Consider the following 20,289-nt stretch of genomic DNA (forward strand, 5'->3'; position numbering starts at 1 on the left):
TCCGAGACCCGTCATGAGGCAAAGAGGATGAGGTGGAATGCACGGATTATCTACATCACGCTGGATATTTGGGAATACAAGGCTGCCCACCAGAGGAGTGAAGAGGAGTCTGATCTGGCTGACACTGCCAGTCCTCAGCTTTTAGTGAGCTCTGGAGATCCTCTTTTAAGAGCTTAAAGGCCAAAGAGGTTGCACATCCGGGCTTCAAAAAACAACACGGCCCAACCTAGAGTGATAGTCTTAGTGAAGCCGGAGAGTGACAAAACATGCGAGAGAGTCAACTGAAAAGAAAGTCACTTAAACAAGGGCTGGGATTAGCCCTATTCCCTTGTCTGAATTTGAGGACTATCATGAGGCGGAAAAGGAAGCAGGAATTAAGGATGGTGACTGAACAGGGACACTATACTCTCGATCCTGTTTCGGATAGAGTCAAATATTGATGGGCTACAAGACTTAAGTGTTCACAGCTGTAGTAAAAGGAGACGAGTTCAGTGTCCACAGCAAGAGTGATGGGCAACAGGTCTTCAGTGTTGACAACGAAAGTGAATTACGACAAGACTTAAGAGTTCACATCAGGCGTGATAGAAATGCATCGCTAGACTACACTGTTCACAACAGTGATGGGCAACAAGGCTTCAGTGTTCACAACAGATGTGATGGTGACGGCGACAAGACAAAAGTGTTCATAACAGCGGTGGCTGCGGAAATATTCCTGAACGATGGCCGCCCCACACTGGAAGGCGATCAGGACACCCGGCAATGTACAGAGCGGCTTCAGGTCGTTCTGGCTTCAGATGCATTTACCCCCATTTGTTGGTTCATTCTCATCAAGGGCAGGGATTCCACGTGTGTTGGCACGGGTGGTACCCACACAGCCGGATACCCGGACAGCGTCTCACTGGAAGGAGGAGGAAGAGACTACAGAGTGACTGGGCCCACTCACGTGCTGCCTTTACCCTCCTGCATCCTGGGCCGTGGCCTGTCCACTTCATAGAAGGAATAGCAGAACTGCACCCTACTCCCCCCCCCCAAATTTCTGGTCCACCCCTCACGGCGGTGGCACCTTTCCTGGTCCCAATGGTGTAGCATAAACTGATGCACCCCCTTCCCTGCAGACTGTGGTGAGGGATCCCCAACTCCTGTGTCCCAGAGGTTCGTGGCCCCATACTCACCACCTCCCGGTTGTGCAGAAGCACTGATGTCTACAGTCTATACCCTGACACCCCACCACTGAGGGGCCAGCAGGACCTCACACAGCAAGGATCTCACGTGTAGTGACCAGCACATAAACTAAGGGCAGCACAGCGCCGCCTGGCGGAGGCTGCCCGAGGACACCCACAGGCCGCCCACACAACAGCAGAGGAAACACTGAAACTGCTGATTCGGCAGCGCATCCCTGCCCTCTGGATCTCACGCTTATGCGGACAGCCTCGCCCGGCGCGAATACTGGTCATGTTCATGTGTTCCTCAGGAGTCAGTATTTGACCGGCAATTTACCAAACCCGACAGTATTAAACGCATTCCACACAGGCAAGTTATTTCCCAATCTAGTTTCAACTTTTAGCTGCCACAGAATCTTGAATGCACTCCGGTCAAGCAGTGTCTGCTGCACTTTGCCTCTGGTGTGAGGCGGCTGTGTGAAGGAATGGGGGTAGAAGCACAAAGTACTCCATGCTACACGGATAACTCCAGGCCTCCTACTCACCAACTAGCCCCCTGAATGAATTAGACTGCCAGCAGGAACCTTAGCCCACTGAGCTTCATCCCACCGGGCATTTTCTAGCCAAGTCCATCTGCCCCGTTTGGAGAGAGGTGTGCGCTCTATTGTCATGGCTACCAATGCTTTACGTGGGAGTGGAGAAGTGCAGGTACTCATCCTCGGAGCGCCTGCTCCCTACTGAAGTGCAAGTACTCTCCTGTTAAAAGTGCTGCACCCCTGCAGGGTAGTGCAGATACTCTGCCTTTCAGATGGAAAAAGCGCAGGAACTCAGTACATGCCCATTTAAAGCGCTGATGGTTACACAACACTGAAAAGCACATAGGTCAAAGGTCAGTTGCACATAGGTCAAAGGTGATTTCCAGCATCACTATTATCGTAATTACTCTTTTTGAAACCTCAAAAAACAACTTTACCTGTTTTCGGCACAGGTCGTTGTTTAATATGTACATTTTAGGCTGCTCTGAGGTCCCTGGAAGAACCCCCCCGCTGCTCCACGGGGGCTAAAGCGCCCCGCGTTACGCCCCTTCCGGACACCCTCCGTAGGACCTGCCCCTCCGTCCTCCAGGTCTCCGCTGGTTCCCTCTGGCTTGCCGGCGTCTTACCAAAGGTTAAGTCAGCTGCAGGAACTCGTAAACACGGACGGCGCTGCTCCTACCAAATAGTTTAATTATTTAAATGTATTTGTTGTTTTTAAATGGCGCGAACTTGGCCAAGCGCCTCAGGGCGCTTTACATGGGCACCGCTGGTTTACATTTATTAGGCATGGGAAGAGGAAGGTATTTGTTGGCCTCGTTGTACGGCACTTAAGCCCGTGAGTTGCGACCTTGGGAAAGCTTACATTAGCGAAAAACAAAACCACAGCGCCAGCAGCTCTGACATTTTGAAACCGCGGATTTGCTATTTTTCTTCTCATTGTAAAGGCAAGAATACCTCAACCACAAATAAAGTTCCATTTCATACCCGATGCTGCCACCCTGTGGTCTTTGATAAAAATAAAAAAATACAATTACTTCACACTTACTGTTGTACTTTTCTATTAATGAGTAGGTTTACTTGTTATTTCATAATAAATTAACTGCTGAAAAACAAACCAAGAAGTGCTACCACGGTTAATGGGCCATGACTTGTGGTACATAAATCGTGGCCGTGTCTCGGCGTCAGCTCAACATCCTGTGATTCTGGGCAAATCACTTAATCTCCCCGTGCTAGAAAACATGAATAAGAATGACCTTGTGTAACTAAATGTGGTTCTCTTGTAACCGAGTTCGCGCTATTTAACACACCCAAAAATAAATAAATAAATAAATAAATAAAAAACGCGCGCAGCAGGGGGAGTTTAGTCTACGCCGGGTTCTCAGCATGGCCACATGAGATGCAACAAGACCCTGTAGGATTAATTTGCAGTCAGTGTTTCTTTTGGATGAGTCCATCTTGGCCGCCGCTCAGCGCTCCGTGGAGTAGCAGCACGCGGGCACAGCCTTGGGGCGCCTGGAACCTGCCCCAGTGGCTGGCACCGCTACAAAATCCTTCTATCCGAGGAAACAAAGTATTACACGGGGGTCTGTTCCTCAGAGAGCATCTGAACGCGAAAGTCTACGAAAGAGATGCATAAAGAGCCGTGCACCATAATATCCCTTAACCGTGGCGTACAAAACAGGCCTGAAATGCAATGTGCACGTTTTATTTACTCTAGCAGGGAAAATACTACGCACGATAATCAGCCATTTGTTTTAAAATGTTTTTGCTCTGTTACTCGTTCAAGATCGACACACACACACACCCGGCTCACAATGGGTGAAAATAACGTGTAACAATAGGTATTATATGTTTTGTTTTCATGTAACAAACACTCAGGCAGTGAGGAGGCGCCTTCAGAGTGCCAATAAAAGGCGCTATACCGGACTTCTATACCTTGACGTACGATTTTTGATGACCCTAAAATGAACTCGAGTTTCGAATATGTGATGTAGTGAACAGCTCCTTACAGCAATCTCTTAGTTCATTAACTTGTGTTTTGTCACGGTCAGACATGTACACCCCTGGGCACGCGTTTGCCAGCTGGGCAGGTTTGCATGCATCATGTGAAATAGGCACTGGTCAGGGTCCTGCTTCAGGGTGCTGTGTATGTGAAATAACTTGCTGATTTGCTCATGTATGCGATGTCTGCCCGAAAAGGATTGGGCACGAATGCTGGGGTGATATGATGGGGCACACTTGCCAATGTGTTGAGGGCTGGCCATCCCCGTGTACACGAAGATTGACTCGCGCTCTGCTTCCAAGGCACTATTAGAAAACACAATGAATTTCAAGGAGTTGAAAAGTTCTATTTCTGAGATGTGTACAGATCTATGAGCACAGAAGCACCCCTGGAGGTCAGGTCTCATGTTTGTGTGTACATATCTATGAGCATGTAGCACCCTGGAGGCCATGTCTCTTGTATGTGTACATATCTATGTTCACGGAAGCACCCCGGGAGGCCAGGTCTCTTCTTTGTGTGTACATATCTATGAGCCCGGAAGCACCCCGGAGGCCAGGTCTTTGTGTGTACATATATATGAGCACGTAGCACCCTGGAGGCCATGTCTCTTGTGTGTCTACATCTCTATGATCACGGAAGCACCCCAGGAGGTCAGGTCTCTTTGTGTGTACATATCTACGATCACAGAAGCACCCCTCGAGGCCAGGTCTCATGTTCGTGTGTACATATCTATGATCACGGAAGCACCCTGGAGGTCAGGTCTCTTCTTTCTGTGTACATATGTATGATCACGGAAGCACCCCTGAAGGCCAGGTCTCATGTTCGTGTGTACATATCTATGATCACGGAAGCACCCTGGAGGTCAGGTCTCTTCTTTCTGTGTACATATCTATGAGTCCGGAAGGACCCTGGGACTCCAGGTATCATGTTTGTGTGTACATATCTATGAGCACGGAAGCACCCTGGAGGTCAGGTCTCTTCTTTCTGTGTACATATCTATGAGCACGGAAGCACCCCTGGAGGTCAGGTCTCTTGTTTGTGTGTACATATCTATGAGCCTGGAAGGACCCTGGGACTCCAGGTATCATGTTTGTGTGTACATATCTATGAGCATGGAAGCACCCTGGAGGTCAGGTCTCTTCTTTCTGTGTACATATCTATGAGCACGGAAGCACCCCTGGAGGTCAGGTCACTTGTTTGTGTGTACATATCTATGAGCACGAAGCACCCTGGAGGCCAGGTCTCATGTTTGTGTGTACATATCTATGAGACCGGAAGCACCCCGGAGGCCAGGTCTTTGTGTGTACATATTTATGAGCACGAAGCACCCTGGAGGCCATGTCTCTTGTGTGTGTACATATCTATGATCACGGAAGCACCCCGGGAGGTCAGGTCTCTTTGTGTGTACATATCTACGATCACTGAAGCACCCTGGAGTTCAGGTCTCTTCTTTCTGTGTACATATCTATGATCACGGAAGCACCCCTGGAGGTCAGGTCTCTTGTTTCTGTGTACATATCTATGAGCCCGGAAGGACCCTGGGACTCCAGGTATCATGTTTGTGTGTACATATCTATGAGCACGGAAGCACCCTGGAGGTCAGGTCTCTTCTTTCTGTGTACATATCTATGATCACGGAAGCACCCCTGGAGGTTAGGTCTCTTGTTTCTGTGTACATATCTATGAGCATGGAAGAACCCCGGGACTCCAGGTATCATGTTTGTGTGTACATAACTATGAGCACGGAAGCACCCTTGGAGGCCGGGTCTCATATTTGTGTGTATATATTTATGAGCACGAAGCACCCTGGAGGCCAGGTCTCATGTTTGTGTGTACATATCTATGAGACCGAAGTACCCCGGAGGCCAGGTCTTTGTGTGTACATATTTATGAGCACGAAGCACCCTGGAGGCCATGTCTCTTGTGTGTGTACATATCTATGATCACGGAAGCACCCCGGGAGGTCAGGTCTCTCCTTTGTGTGGTCATATCTATGACCCTGGAAGCACCCTGGGACTCCGGGTCTCTTGTTTGTGTGTACATATCTATGAGCACCGAAGGATCCCGGGAGGCCAGGTCTCATGTTCATGTGTACATCTGTCTGAGCACGGAAGTACCCCGGAAGGCAAGGACTCATGTTTCTGTGTACATATCTATGAGTCCGGAAGGAACCGGGGACTACAGGTCTCTTGTTTGTGTGTACATATCTCTGAGCACGGAAGTACCACGGGAGGCCAGGTCTCTGTGTGTACATATCTCTGAGCACAGAAGTACCCAGACAGGCCAGGTGTCATGTTTGTGTGTACATATCTAGGAGCCCGGAAGGACTCCAGATCTCTTGTGTGTTACTATCTATGAGCCTGGAAGGACTCCAGGTCTCTTGTCTGTGTGTACATATTTATGAGCACGAAGCACCCTGGAGGCCAGGTCTCTTCTTTGTGTGTACAGGTCTATGATCACGGAAGTACTCCTGGAGGTCAGGTCTCTTTGTGTGTACATATCTACGATCACAGAAGCACCCTGGAGGCCATGTCTCTTGTGTGTGTACATCTCTATGATCACGGAAGCACCCCAGGAGGTCAGGTCTCTTTGTGTGTACATATCTACGATCACAGAAGCACCCTGGAGGTCAGGTCTCCTCTTTGTGTGTACATATCTATGATCACGGAAGCACCCTGAAGGCCAGGTCTCATGTTCGTGTGTACATATCTATGATCACGGAAGCACCCCTGGAGGCCAGGTCTCATGTCTGTGTACATATCTATGAGCACGGAAGGACCCCGGGAGGCCAGGTCACATGTCTGTGTGTACATATCTATGATCACGGAAGCACACTGGAGGTCAGGTCTCTTCTTTGTGTGTACATATCTATGATCTCGGAAGCAGCCCTGGAGGTCATGTCTCATATTTGAGTGTACATATTTATGAGTATGAAGCACCATGGGACTCCAGGTCTCTTGTTTCTGTGTACATATCTATGAGCACGGAAGGACACCGGGAGGCCAGGTCACATGTCTGTGTGTAAATATCTATGATCACGGAAGCACCCCTGGAGGCCAGGTCTCATGTTTGTGTGTACATATTTAGGAGCACAGAAGCACCCCGGGAGGTCAGGTCTCATGTTTGTGTGTACATATCTATGATCACGGAAGCACCCCTGGAGGTCAGGTCTCTTCTTTGTGTGTACATATTTATGAGCACGAAGCACCCTGGAGGCCAGGTCTCATGTTTGTGTGTACATATCTATGATCACGGAAGCAGCCCTGGAGGTCATGTCTCATATTTGAGTGTACATATTTAGGAGTATGAAGCACCATGGGACTCCAGGTCTCTTTTTTGTGTGTACATATCTATGAGCATGGAAGGACCCCGGGAGGCCAGGTCACATGTTTGTGTGTACATATCTATGAGCACGGAAGGACCCCGGGAGGCCAGGTCTCATATTTGAGTGTACATATTTAGGAGTATGAAGCACCATGGGACTCTGGGTCTCTTGTTTGTGTGTACATATCTATGAGCATGGAAATACTCCGGGAGGCCTGGTCTCTCCTTTGTGTGGTCATATGTATGACCCCGGAAGCACCCTGGACTCCGGTTTTCTTGTTTGTGTGTACATATCTATGAGCCCGGAAGAACCCCAGGAAGCCGGGTTTCTTGTTTGTGTGTACAGATCTATGAGCATGTAGCACCCTGGAGGCCATGTCTCTTGTATGTGTACATATCTATGATCACGGAAGCACCCCAGGAGGTCAGGTCTCTTCTTTGTGTGTACATATCTATGAGCCCGGAAGCACCCCGGAGGCCAGGTCTTTGTGTGTACATATATATGAGCACGTAGCACCCTGGAGGCCATGTCTCTTGTGTGTCTACATCTCTATGATCACGGAAGCACCCCAGGAGGTCAGGTCTCTTTGTGTGTACATATTTACGATCACAGAAGCACCCCTCGAGGCCAGGTCTCATGTTCGTGTGTACATATCTATGATCACGGAAGCACCCTGGAGGTCAGGTCTCTTCTTTCTGTGTACATATGTATGATCACGGAAGCACCCCTGAAGGCCAGGTCTCATGTTCGTGTGTACATATCTATGATCACGGAAGCACCCTGGAGGTCAGGTCTCTTGTTTCTGTGTACATATCGATGAGCCCGGAAGGACCCTGGGACTCCAGGTATCATGTTTGTGTGTACATATCTATGAGCACGAAAGCACCCTGGAGGTCAGGTCTCTTCTTTCTGTGTAAATATCTATGAGTCCGGAAGGACCCTGGGACTCCAGGTATCATGTTTGTGTGTACATATCTATGAGCACGGAAGCACCCTGGAGGTCAGGTCTCTTCTTTCTGTGTACATATCTATGAGCACGGAAGCACCCCTGGAGGTCAGGTCTCTTGTTTGTGTGTACATATCTATGAGCCTGGAAGGACCCTGGGACTCCAGGTATCATGTTTGTGTGTACATATCTATGAGCACGGAAGCACCCTGGAGGTCAGGTCTCTTCTTTCTGTGTACATATCTATGAGCACGGAAGCACCCCTGGAGGTCAGGTCACTTGTTTGTGTGTACATATCTATGAGCACGGAAGCACCCTTGGAGGCCAGGTCTCATATTTATGTGTACATATTTATGAGCACGAAGCACCCTGGAGGCCAGGTCTCATGTTTGTGTGTACATATCTATGAGACCGGAAGCACCCCGGAGGCCAGGTCTTTGTGTGTACATATTTATGAGCACGAAGCACCCTGGAGGCCATGTCTCTTGTGTGTGTACATATCTATGATCACGGAAGCACCCCGGGAGGTCAGGTCTCTTTGTGTGTACATATCTACGATCACTGAAGCACCCTGGAGTTCAGGTCTCTTCTTTCTGTGTACATATCTATGATCACGGAAGCACCCCTGGAGGTCAGGTCTCTTGTTTCTGTGTACATATCTATGAGCCCGGAAGGACCCTGGGACTCCAGGTATCATGTTTGTGTGTACATATCTATGAGCACGGAAGCACCCTGGAGGTCAGGTCTCTTCTTTCTGTGTACATATCTATGATCACGGAAGCACCCCTGGAGGTTAGGTCTCTTGTTTCTGTGTACATATCTATGAGCCTGGAAGAACCCCGGGACTCCAGGTATCATGTTTGTGTGTACATATCTATGAGCACGAAGCACCCTGGAGGCCATGTCTCTTGTGTGTGTACATATCTATGATCACGGAAGCACCCCGGGAGGTCAGGTCTCTCCTTTGTGTGGTCATATCTATGACCCTGGAAGCACCCTGGGACTCCGGGTCTCTTGTTTGTGTGTACATATCTATGAGCACCGAAGGATCCCGGGAGGCCAGGTCTCATGTTCATGTGTACATCTGTCTGAGCACGGAAGTACCCCGGAAGGCAAGGTCTCATGTTTCTGTGTACATATCTATGAGTCCGGAAGGAACCGGGGACTACAGGTCTCTTGTTTGTGTGTACATATCTCTGAGCACGGAAGTACCATGGGAGGCCAGGTCTCTGTGTGTACATATCTCTGAGAACAGAAGTACCCAGACAGGCCAGGTGTCATGTTTGTGTGTACATATCTAGGAGCCCGGAAGGACTCCAGATCTCTTGTGTGTGTGTACATATTTATGAGTACGAAGCACCCTGGAGGCCAGGTCTCTTCTTTGTGTGTACAGGTCTATGATCACGGAAGCACTCCTGGAGGTCAGGTCTCTTTGTGTGTACATATCTACGATCACAGAAGCACCCTGGAGGCCATGTCTCTTGTGTGTGTACATCTCTATGATCACGGAAGCACCCCAGGAGGTCAGGTCTCTTTGTGTGTACATATCTACGATCACAGAAGCACCCTGGAGGTCAGGTCTCCTCTTTGTGTGTACATATCTATGATCACGGAAGCACCCTGAAGGCCAGGTCTCATGTTCGTGTGTACATATCTATGATCACGGAAGCACCCCTGGAGGCCAGGTCTCATGTTTCTGTGTACATATCTATGAGCACGGAAGGACCCCGGGAGGCCAGGTCACATGTCTGTGTGTACATATCTATGATCACGGAAGCACACTGGAGGTCAGGTCTCTTCTTTGTGTGTACATATCTATGATCTCGGAAGCAGCCCTGGAGGTCATGTCTCATATTTGAGTGTACATATTTATGAGTATGAAGCACCATGGGACTCCAGGTCTCTTGTTTCTGTGTACATATCTATGAGCACGGAAGGACACCGGGAGGCCAGGTCACATGTCTGTGTGTACATATCTATGATCACGGAAGCACCCCTGGAGGCCAGGTCTCATGTTTGTGTGTACATATTTAGGAGCACAGAAGCACCCCGGGAGGTCAGGTCTCATGTTTGTGTGTACATATCTATGATCACGGAAGCACCCCTGGAGGTCAGGTCTCTTCTTTGTGTGTACATATTTATGAGCACGAAGCACCCTGGAGGCCAGGTCTCATGTTTGTGTGTACATATCTATGATCACGGAAGCAGCCCTGGAGGTCATGTCTCATATTTGAGTGTACATATTTATGAGTATGAAGCACCATGGGACTCCAGGTCTCTTTTTTGTGTGTACATATCTATGAGCATGGAAGGACCCCGGGAGGCCAGGTCACATGTTTGTGTGTACATATCTATGAGCACGGAAGGACCCCGGGAGGCCAGGTCTCATATTTGAGTGTACATATTTAGGAGTATGAAGCACCATGGGACTCTGGGTCTCTTGTTTGTGTGTACATATCTATGAGCCCGGAAGAACCCCAGGAAGCCGGGTTTCTTGTTTGTGTGTACATATCTATGAGCATGTAGCACCCTGGAGGCCATGTCTCTTGTATGTGTACATATCTATGATCACGGAAGCACCCCAGGAGGTCAGGTCTCTTCTTTGTGTGTACATATCTATGAGCCCGGAAGCACCCCGGAGGCCAGGTCTTTGTGTGTACATATATATGAGCACGTAGCACCCTGGAGGCCATGTCTCTTGTGTGTCTACATCTCTATGATCACGGAAGCACCCCAGGAGGTCAGGTCTCTTTGTGTGTACATATTTACGATCACAGAAGCACCCCTCGAGGCCAGGTCTCATGTTCGTGTGTACATATCTATGATCACGGAAGCACCCTGGAGGTCAGGTCTCTTCTTTCTGTGTACATATGTATGATCACGGAAGCACCCCTGAAGGCCAGGTCTCATGTTCGTGTGTACATATCTATGATCACGGAAGCACCCTGGAGGTCAGGTCTCTTGTTTCTGTGTACATATCGATGAGCCCGGAAGGACCCTGGGACTCCAGGTATCATGTTTGTGTGTACATATCTATGAGCACGGAAGCACCCTGGAGGTCAGGTCTCTTCTTTCTGTGTAAATATCTATGAGTCCGGAAGGACCCTGGGACTCCAGGTATCATGTTTGTGTGTACATATCTATGAGCACGGAAGCACCCTGGAGGTCAGGTCTCTTCTTTCTGTGTACATATCTATGAGCACGGAAGCACCCCTGGAGGTCAGGTCTCTTGTTTGTGTGTACATATCTATGAGCCTGGAAGGACCCTGGGACTCCAGGTATCATGTTTGTGTGTACATATCTATGAGCACGGAAGCACCCTGGAGGTCAGGTCTCTTCTTTCTGTGTACATATCTATGAGCACGGAAGCACCCCTGGAGGTCAGGTCACTTGTTTGTGTGTACATATCTATGAGCACGGAAGCACCCTTGGAGGCCAGGTCTCATATTTGTGTGTACATATTTATGAGCACGAAGCACCCTGGAGGCCAGGTCTCATGTTTGTGTGTACATATCTATGAGACCGGAAGCACCCCGGAGGCCAGGTCTTTGTGTGTACATATTTAGGAGCACGAAGCACCCTGGAGGCCAAGTCTCTTGTGTGTGTACATATCTATGATCACGGAAGCACCCCGGGAGGTCAGGTCTCTTTGTGTGTACATATCTACGATCACTGAAGCACCCTGGAGGTCAGGTCTCTTCTTTCTGTGTACATATCTATGATCACGGAAGCACCCCTGGAGGTCAGGTCTCTTCTTTGTGTGTACATATCTATGAGCCCGGAAGCACCCCGGAGGCCAGGTCTTTGTGTGTACATATATATGAGCACGTAGCACCCTGGAGGCCATGTCTCTTGTGTGTCTACATCTCTATGATCACGGAAGCACCCCAGGAGGTCAGGTCTCTTTGTGTGTACATATTTACGATCACAGAAGCACCCCTCGAGGCCAGGTCTCATGTTCGTGTGTACATATCTATGAGCCCGGAAGGACCCTGGGACTCCAGGTATCATGTTTGTGTGTACATATCTATGAGCACGGAAGCACCCTGGAGGTCAGGTCTCTTCTTTCTGTGTACATATCTATGATCACGGAAGCACCCCTGGAGGTTAGGTCTCTTGTTTCTGTGTACATATCTATGAGCCTGGAAGAACCCCGGGACTCCAGGTATCATGTTTGTGTGTACATATCTATGAGCACGGAAGCACCCTTGGAGGCCGGGTCTCATATTTGTGTGTACATATTTATGAGCACGAAGCACCCTGGAGGCCAGGTCTCATGTTTGTGTGTACATATCTATGAGACCGGAAGCACCCCGGTGGCCAGGTCTTGGTGTGTACATATTTATGAGCACGAAGCACCCTGGAGGCCATGTCTCTTGTGTGTGTACATATCTATGATCACGGAAGCACCCCGGGAGGTCAGGTCTCTTTGTGTGTACATATCTACGATCACTGAAGCACCCTGGAGGTCAGGTCTCTTCTTTCTGTGTACATATCTATGATCACGGAAGCACCCCTGGAGGTCAGGTCTCTTGTTTCTGTGTACATATCTATGAGCCCGGAAGGACCCTGGGACTCCAGGTATCATGTTTTGTGTGTGCATATCTATGAGCACGGAAGCACCCTGGAGGTCAGGTCTCTTCTTTCTGTGTACATATCTATGATCACGGAAGCACCCCCTGGAGGTCAGGTCTCTTGTTTCTGTGTACATATCTATGAGCCTGGAAGAACCCAGGGACTCCAGGTATCATGTTTGTGTGTACATATCTATGAGCACGGAAGCACCCTTGGAGGCCGGGTCTCATATTTGTGTGTACATATTTATGAGCACGAAGCACCCTGGAGGCCAGATCTCATGTTTGTGTGTACATATCTATGTTCACGGAAGCACCCTGGAGGTCAGGTCCCTTCTTTGTGCGTACATATCTATGATCACGGAAGCACCCTGGAGGCCAGGTCTCTTCTTTGTGTGTACATATCTATGATCACAGAAGCACCCTGGAGGCCAGGTCTCTTCTTTGTGTGTACATATCTATGAGCCCGGAAGCACCCCGGAGGCCAGGTCTTTGTGTGTACATATATATGAGCACGTAGCACCCTGGAGGTCATGTCTCTTGTGTGTGTACATCTCTATGATCACGGAAGCACCCCAGGAGGTCAGGTCTCTTTGTGTGTACATATCTACGATCACAGAAGCACCCTGGAGGTCAGGTCTCCTCTTTGTGTGTACATATCTATGATCACGGAAGCACCCTGAAGGCCAGGTCTCATGTTCGTGTGTACATATCTATGATCACGGAAGCACCCCTGGAGGCCAGGTCTCATGTTTCTGTGTACATATCTATGAGCACGGAAGGACCCCGGGAGGCCAGGTCACATGTCTGTGAGTACATATCTATGATCACGGAAGCACACTGGAGGTCAGGTCTCTTCTTTGTGTGTACATATCTATGATCTCGGAAGCAGCCCTGGAGGTCATGTCTCATATTTGAGTGTACATATTTATGAGTATGAAGCACCATGGGACTCCAGGTCTCTTGTTTCTGTGTACATATCTATGAGCACGGAAGGACACCGGGAGGCCAGGTCACATGTCTGTGTGTACATATCTATGATCACGGAAGCACCCCGGGAGGTCAGGTCTCATGTTTGTGTGTACATATCTATGATCACGGAAGTACCCCGGAGGCCAGGTCTCTTCTTTGTGTGTACATATCTATGATCACGGAAGCACCCTGGAGGCCAGGTCTCTTCTTTGTGTGTACATATCTATGAGCTCGGAAGCACACCGGAGGCCAGGTCTTTGTGTGTACATATATATGAGCACGTAGCACCCTGGAGGCCATGTCTCTTGTGTGTGTACATATCTATGATCACGGAAGCACCCTGGAGGTCAGGTCTCTTCTTTGTGTGTACATATCTATGATCACTGAAGCACCCCTGAAGGCCAGGTCTCATGTTCGTGTGTACTAATCTATGATCACGGAAGCACCCTGGAGGTCAGGTCTCTTCTTTCTGTGTACATATCTATGATCACGGAAGCACCCCTGGAGGTCAGGTCTCTTGTTTCTGTGTACATATCTATGAGCCCGGAAGGACCCTGGGACTCCAGGTATCATGTTTGTGTGTACATATCTATGAGCACGGAAGCACCCCTGGAGGTCAGGTCTCTTGTTTGTGTGTTCATATCTATGAGCCTGAAAGGACCCCGGGACTCCAGGTATCATGTTTGTGTGTACATATCTATGAGCACGGAAGCACCCTGGAGGCCAGGTCTCTTGTGTGTGTACATATCTATGATCACGGAAGCACCCTGGAGGTCAGGTCTCTTCTTTGTGTGTACATATCTATGATCACTGAAGCACCCCTGAAGGCCAGGTCTCATGTTCGTGTGTACTAATCTATGATCACGGAAGCACCCTGGAGGTCAGGTCTCTTCTTTCTGTGTACATATCTATGATCACGGAAGCACCCCTGGAGGTCAGGTCTCTTGTTTCTGTGTACATATCTATGTTCACGGAAGCACCCTGGAGGTCAGGTCTCTTCTTTGTGTGTACATCTCTATGAGCCCGGAAGCAGCCCTGGAGGTCATGTCTCATATTTGAGTGTACATATTTATGAGTATGAAGCACCATGGGACTCCAGGTCTCTTGTTTCTGTGTACATATCTATGAGCACGGAAGGACCCCGGGAGGCCAGGTCACATGTCTGTGTGTACATATCTATGAGCACGGAAGGACCCCGGGAGGCCAGGTCTCTTCTTTGTGTGTACATATTTAGGAGTATGAAGCACCATGGGACTCCGGGTCTCTTGTTTGTCTGTACATATCTATGAGCATGGAAATACTCCGGGAGGCCTGGTCTCTCCTTTGTGTGGTCATATCTATGACCCTGGAAGCACCCTGGGACTTCGGGTCTCTTGTTTGTGTGTACATATCTATGAGCACCGAAGGATCCCGGGAGGCCAGGTCTCATGTTCATGTGTACATCTGTCTGAGCACGGAAGTACCCCGGAAGGCAAGGTCTCATGTTTCTGGGTACATATCTAGGAGTCCGGAAGGAACCGGGGACTACAGGTCTCTTGTTTGTGTGTACATATCTAGGAGCCCGGAAGGACTCCAGATCTCTTGTGTGTTACTATCTATGAGCCTGGAAGGACTCCAGGTCTCTTGTCTGTGTGTACATATTTATGAGCACGAAGCACCCTGGAGGCCAGGTCTCTTCTTTGTGTGTACAGGTCTATGATCACGGAAGCACCCCTGGAGGTCAGGTCTCTTTTTTGTGTGTACATGTCTATGATCACGGAAGCACCCCTGGAAGTCAGGTCTCATGTTTGTGTGTACATATCTATGATCACGGAAGCACCCCTGGAGGTCAGGTCTCTTCTTTGTGTGTACATATTTATGAGCACGAAGCACCCTGGAGGCCAGGTCTCATGTTTGTGTGTACATATCTATGATCACGGAAGCAGCCCTGGAGGTCATGTCTCATATTTGAGTGTACATATTTATGAGTATGAAGCACCATGGGACTCCAGGTCTCTTTTTTGTGTGTACATATCTATGAGCATGGAAGGACCCCGGGAGGCCAGGTCACATGTTTGTGTGTACATATCTATGAGCACGGAAGGACCCCGGGAGGCCAGGTCTCTTCTTTGTGTGTACATATCTATGTTCACGGAAGCACCCCTGGAGGTCAGGTCTCATATTTGAGTGTACATTTTTAGGAGTATGAAGCACCATGGGACTCTGGGTCTCTTGTTTGTGTGTACATATCTATGAGCATGGAAATACTCCGGGAGGCCTGGTCTCTCCTTTGTGTGGTCATATCTATGACCCCGGAAGCACCCTGGACTCCGGTTTTCTTGTTTGTGTGTACATATCTATGAGCCCGGAAGAACCCCAGGAAGCCGGGTTTCTTGTTTGTGTGTACATATCTATGAGCCAGGAAGGACCCCGGGAGGCCAGGTCTCTTGTTTGGGTGTACAGATCTATGAGCCAGGAAGCACCCTGGACTCCGGTTCTCTTGTTTGTGTGTACATATCTATGAGCCCGGAAGGACCCCGGGAGGCCAGGTCTCCTGTTTGGGTGTACATATCTATGAGCCAAGATACACTAAATCCACTGCAAGCAGCGGCGGCAGAGCAGACAAGACTCCATTTTCAAAGTCCACAAGTAGGTCCGATTGCAATGATTTGGAGCCAAGATACACAGATTTACTGTGGTCCATATGGCAAAGCATGCAGAACCACTAACTACCACAGCATGCTTAGTAGAACTAATAACATTTCAGCAAATCTATGGATGTCACAAGAATATGGAAAGGCCTTAAAACAAAAGGAGTTTAGAACTCCCACAAGATTGAAGCTAATGGGTAGAAGGCAGACCGGGAAAGGGGGAAGGGCAATACAAGAAATTACTGCCAGTTAAGAGATTTATAGGAAGGGGAGGGGGCCGCTTGACAGTCTGCATGCAGCCCCTCAAAAAGATGTAAACCAATTCAGTGCAAAGCATGATGCAGCAAGATGATTAAGATGGAGCGATCAACTATAGCGAATGCCTTATGTAGATGTAAGAGTTGTAGCCGGTAGATACTCCCTCTGCTCAGAGTACAAATTCAAGGTGTTGAACCAGGACTGACACTGTGCCCAGTCTAGCACGAAAGCCTGCCTGGTAGTAGTCAAAGATCTTCAACGAATCCAAGATGGGCCCAGGCCTTTGGCTTTGCCTTGAGCTAAGGTGAGAGGGAGATTCGTTAATATGGTCTGTGGAGTGGAGCCTTTCCTAAACATATACATTTTTATTGCCATGTATTAACAACTTGGCCGATAATAACAGAAGTGCATCAGAAAAGACAAATATGTATTCTGGCACTTTACGTTGCCAAATACGTGACCACCTGAGAGAGATTGATGATTTTTAATCAGCGGTGCAATCATGCCCTTTTTTGCAAACTTGGGAACAATTCCTGCAAAGAGAGGTGTTAAAAAGCCTTCTTCGGTCATGGCCAGAAGAGTCAAGGCGCTATCAAAGCTCTGTCTGGTTGGGGTAGCCAAGGTCAGAGATTTAATTTCCTCACAGATGGTATCAATTTTTAAGATCTTTTGTTTATAATTAGACTTATTGTTAAAAAAAGCCTGACATATTAAGACATTTTGCTCATATAAAACAAGAACAGAAAATATACCGGACTTGGATAAGTTCCAGTTGCATATTGAGATAAAGTTGCCAATGCCAGTTTCTCAGGCTTATATCCGAATTGTCTCTAGATGCGTCCAGGCTGATGAAGTGGTGACAAAGGGGTAGAACACTAATGGCAAAACAATTGTGCTAACTTCGGGCCGGGAAAATCTGTCCCAACGATAACAGAGGTTTTATTCGGTTAGCAAGCGAAAAGGGAGCCATTACTTTCAAGTGTCACCTCCAAACCTGCAGAGCGAAACAAGGAGCCATCAATTACGTTCCTGAAGCCAAGATTAAAGTCTCCAAGAAAAAGCATAAAGCAGCTCGGTGGGAATGAAGACATAAGTTATCCTCGGCATCAGGCAGCGTGCCCAGAACAAGTCAAAACACATCATGCTCCACTGCCCAAGACAGCAGAAAACAAAAATAAGAAATGGTACAACACAGCCTCGCACTCCTGGGCACATATGGTGCAAAGTCTGCTGCTCAGCTGCAAGGAGTTCCCTGGGAATACCTCGGCTGCCACAGTCGTGCTTCTCTGGGAGCAGGTAGACAGGTTCTCCAGAGACAAAGCAAACCACAGCCCTTACTCAGTGGAGAATGCAGGTGACTCGCATCCGTGGCTCATCGGAGAAGGCCGCGCTCACCATCTCCCAGGGACAACAACTGCGCCTTCTTGGACTCAGTCGTGACCACGGTAATGCACTTTTATATCAACAAATGACTTAGACCAGGCCCGGTTCCAGGATTTGGGACCTGGGAGGGCCATGAAGAAGCATGGGTTGGCCATAAAGATGAATGAGGTTGTCCAGAGACTCCCAGGTGTGTGCGAGCTACATATGCTACCCACTGCCTGGTTCAGTCTGCTATTTTATGGTTTAAATCTTTTTATTGGTTTTGCAAAGACAACATTAGCCACCACCTACATCCGTTGGCCGATGTGAAAAAATCCTTATAGAGAAAGTCAAAGAAAAACTAAGCAGGAAACAATAGTGAATGTAAAGGAGTAAAGTGATAGAGAGAAAACCTCAACAGCTAGTGAGAGCAAGTGGTCAGTGGCCTCGGCCATAAGACAGGGATACAGTCAGAGTAGAAAGAAAAGAAAAGAAACCACTATTAAGATATACATCCTCATTGAATGACCATTTTCACTCACTTTTCTTGAAATGGCAAAATCCTTCACACGGTTTCTGCCATCTAATTGTTTTCTTCCCTTATTTACTAGGTCACGGGAGCATGCGGTCTCGATATAGTGAAAGTGCCCTCACTCCTGTCCCCAGGCACGGATGGTGCATTACACATCAAAGCTGAACAATTAGGATAGCTAAGCTGCAGTCCCGTGTTATTTTTTCCATTAAGTAAATGGACAACGGATTGTTTTCTACTTGTGAATTGGCTTTGGGTGGGCCATGGAGCTATTTTGGGAGGCCTGGCCCACCCACTAGAACCGGGCCTGACTGCGACCCATGTATTATACGAGTCTAAAAGGTGCACAGATGCTCAGTGAGAGCCCACACCAGTAAGGGGCACAGCCTGACTTTGAAGTGCAGCACGTTAAGACACGATGAGTCCTAGAGGCTCGAGATCACAATACCACTGCTCCACCCTGCAGGAAACACTAGCCTGCAAATCGTCACAACTGAACATCTTATTAACTTTAGGGTAATTAAATAATCTTAAACGTCACGACTGGGGGAGCCAAAAGCACCTCGGACACTTCTGTTCTTATCAACAAGGCAACTGCACTAGTACTTACAACATGAACGAAAAAGTAATATCTCTGTGTACTCTTAATATCGTTGGGGCATTTACCCATCAGCAGACTCTTGTCGCACTCTCAGCATGCTCCGCTGGTGACCAAAGACAACATCCATTTTACCTACAATGCAGAACTGCTTTGTTTCGCGGTGGACAGCCTGCAGTTGCCTCTCGCAAGCCGAACCGAAGGACATTCTTAATGCACTGAAGGCCATCTACTAAGATGATCATGATGATATTCCAGGATCGTCCATCATCACATTTCCTGATGGAGATTCCCAAGCACACCCTTTATCATCATCAGTACCCCTCTATGCCAAGGAACCTTCTTAAACACCTCAAAACAGGAAACCTGTACCAAGAAAACTGACACTGGATTCAAATGACCTCGTCAACAAGTAACCCATCACCCACCTTCCTGTCGTCAGGAAATCAATCAAAGAGGAAACTATCATCACCCAACTCCAGGATCAGATCACCAAGGACAAGAGGTCCACCAATCTGGCTTCAGACAACCCAGCAGCACAGAGATAGCAGCTCTGACGACAGTCTACTCTCCAATGCCCCAAAAAAGTTCTGCCTCCAAAATAAACTTGACCGCTCAGCCGCCTTTAGCAGCGATGACCACCACGCTCTGCAACCACGTATGGGCTTCAATAACACGGACCTGCACTGGTTCATCCTTGATCTCTCCAGCTGGCCCCGTTCATCCAAAGGGAACCCACATAGATGCCTTTCTCTTGTGGAAGGTTGCCCAGCACCACCTTCCCTGCCTTCTCCTCATAGGCCAACGTCTGTGCAACAGACAACCTGTGTACTATGTACAGAATCACACAACATTGATTCCCAAAAATGCAATGAACATTGCTACAACCACGCCAAAAACATGAAGACTTGAGAGCTTTGTTGAACAACCATAATAATTAGAATTAACAAGTTTCAGGATCCCTTATGGCACACCTAGCCTATTGAATGTATGTCCATGAGATATGTATATCTGAGGTGATACCATATTCTGCCGGCTGAGATCAAATCCCTTCCCTCAAAGCAAGCCTTTAGGAGGGCTCTCAAGACGTGGCTATTTGCTAAAGCCTACCCTTAGTTCTGGATTTGCCTTTTATGATTTTCTTTGGTTAGGCGCCTTGATGCCTTCGGGCTTAGTTGCGCGTTTATAAATTTCATTTCATTCATAGCAGTACGCCCTGAAGGTTCATTTTTAGATGCATGGGATATCCTGAAGCAAACAAGGGTTCTATGTTTGTGGATATATATGCATGCACATTTAACCTGGTCCAAAGCGCCCCAAAAGTAAAAAACAAACAAAAAACATAATGGTTCATAGACTATCGTAAGCGGGATGCCCTATCTGCTGAGTAAATC

At 48.2% G+C, this 20,289-nt stretch overlaps 1 protein-coding gene across 9 annotated transcripts in view; it reads right to left on the minus strand.

Annotated features, from left to right (window-relative positions):
* GPHN (gephyrin) overlaps positions 1-20,289 on the minus strand; it is a 1,582,310-nt gene that overhangs the window by 40,089 nt on the left and 1,521,932 nt on the right. The gene's annotated exons all lie outside the window — the stretch shown is intronic.

This window comes from Triturus cristatus, chromosome 9 (assembly GCF_964204655.1).
Source record: "Triturus cristatus chromosome 9, aTriCri1.1, whole genome shotgun sequence".
In the NCBI taxonomy this organism is placed as follows: Eukaryota; Metazoa; Chordata; class Amphibia; order Caudata; family Salamandridae; genus Triturus; species Triturus cristatus.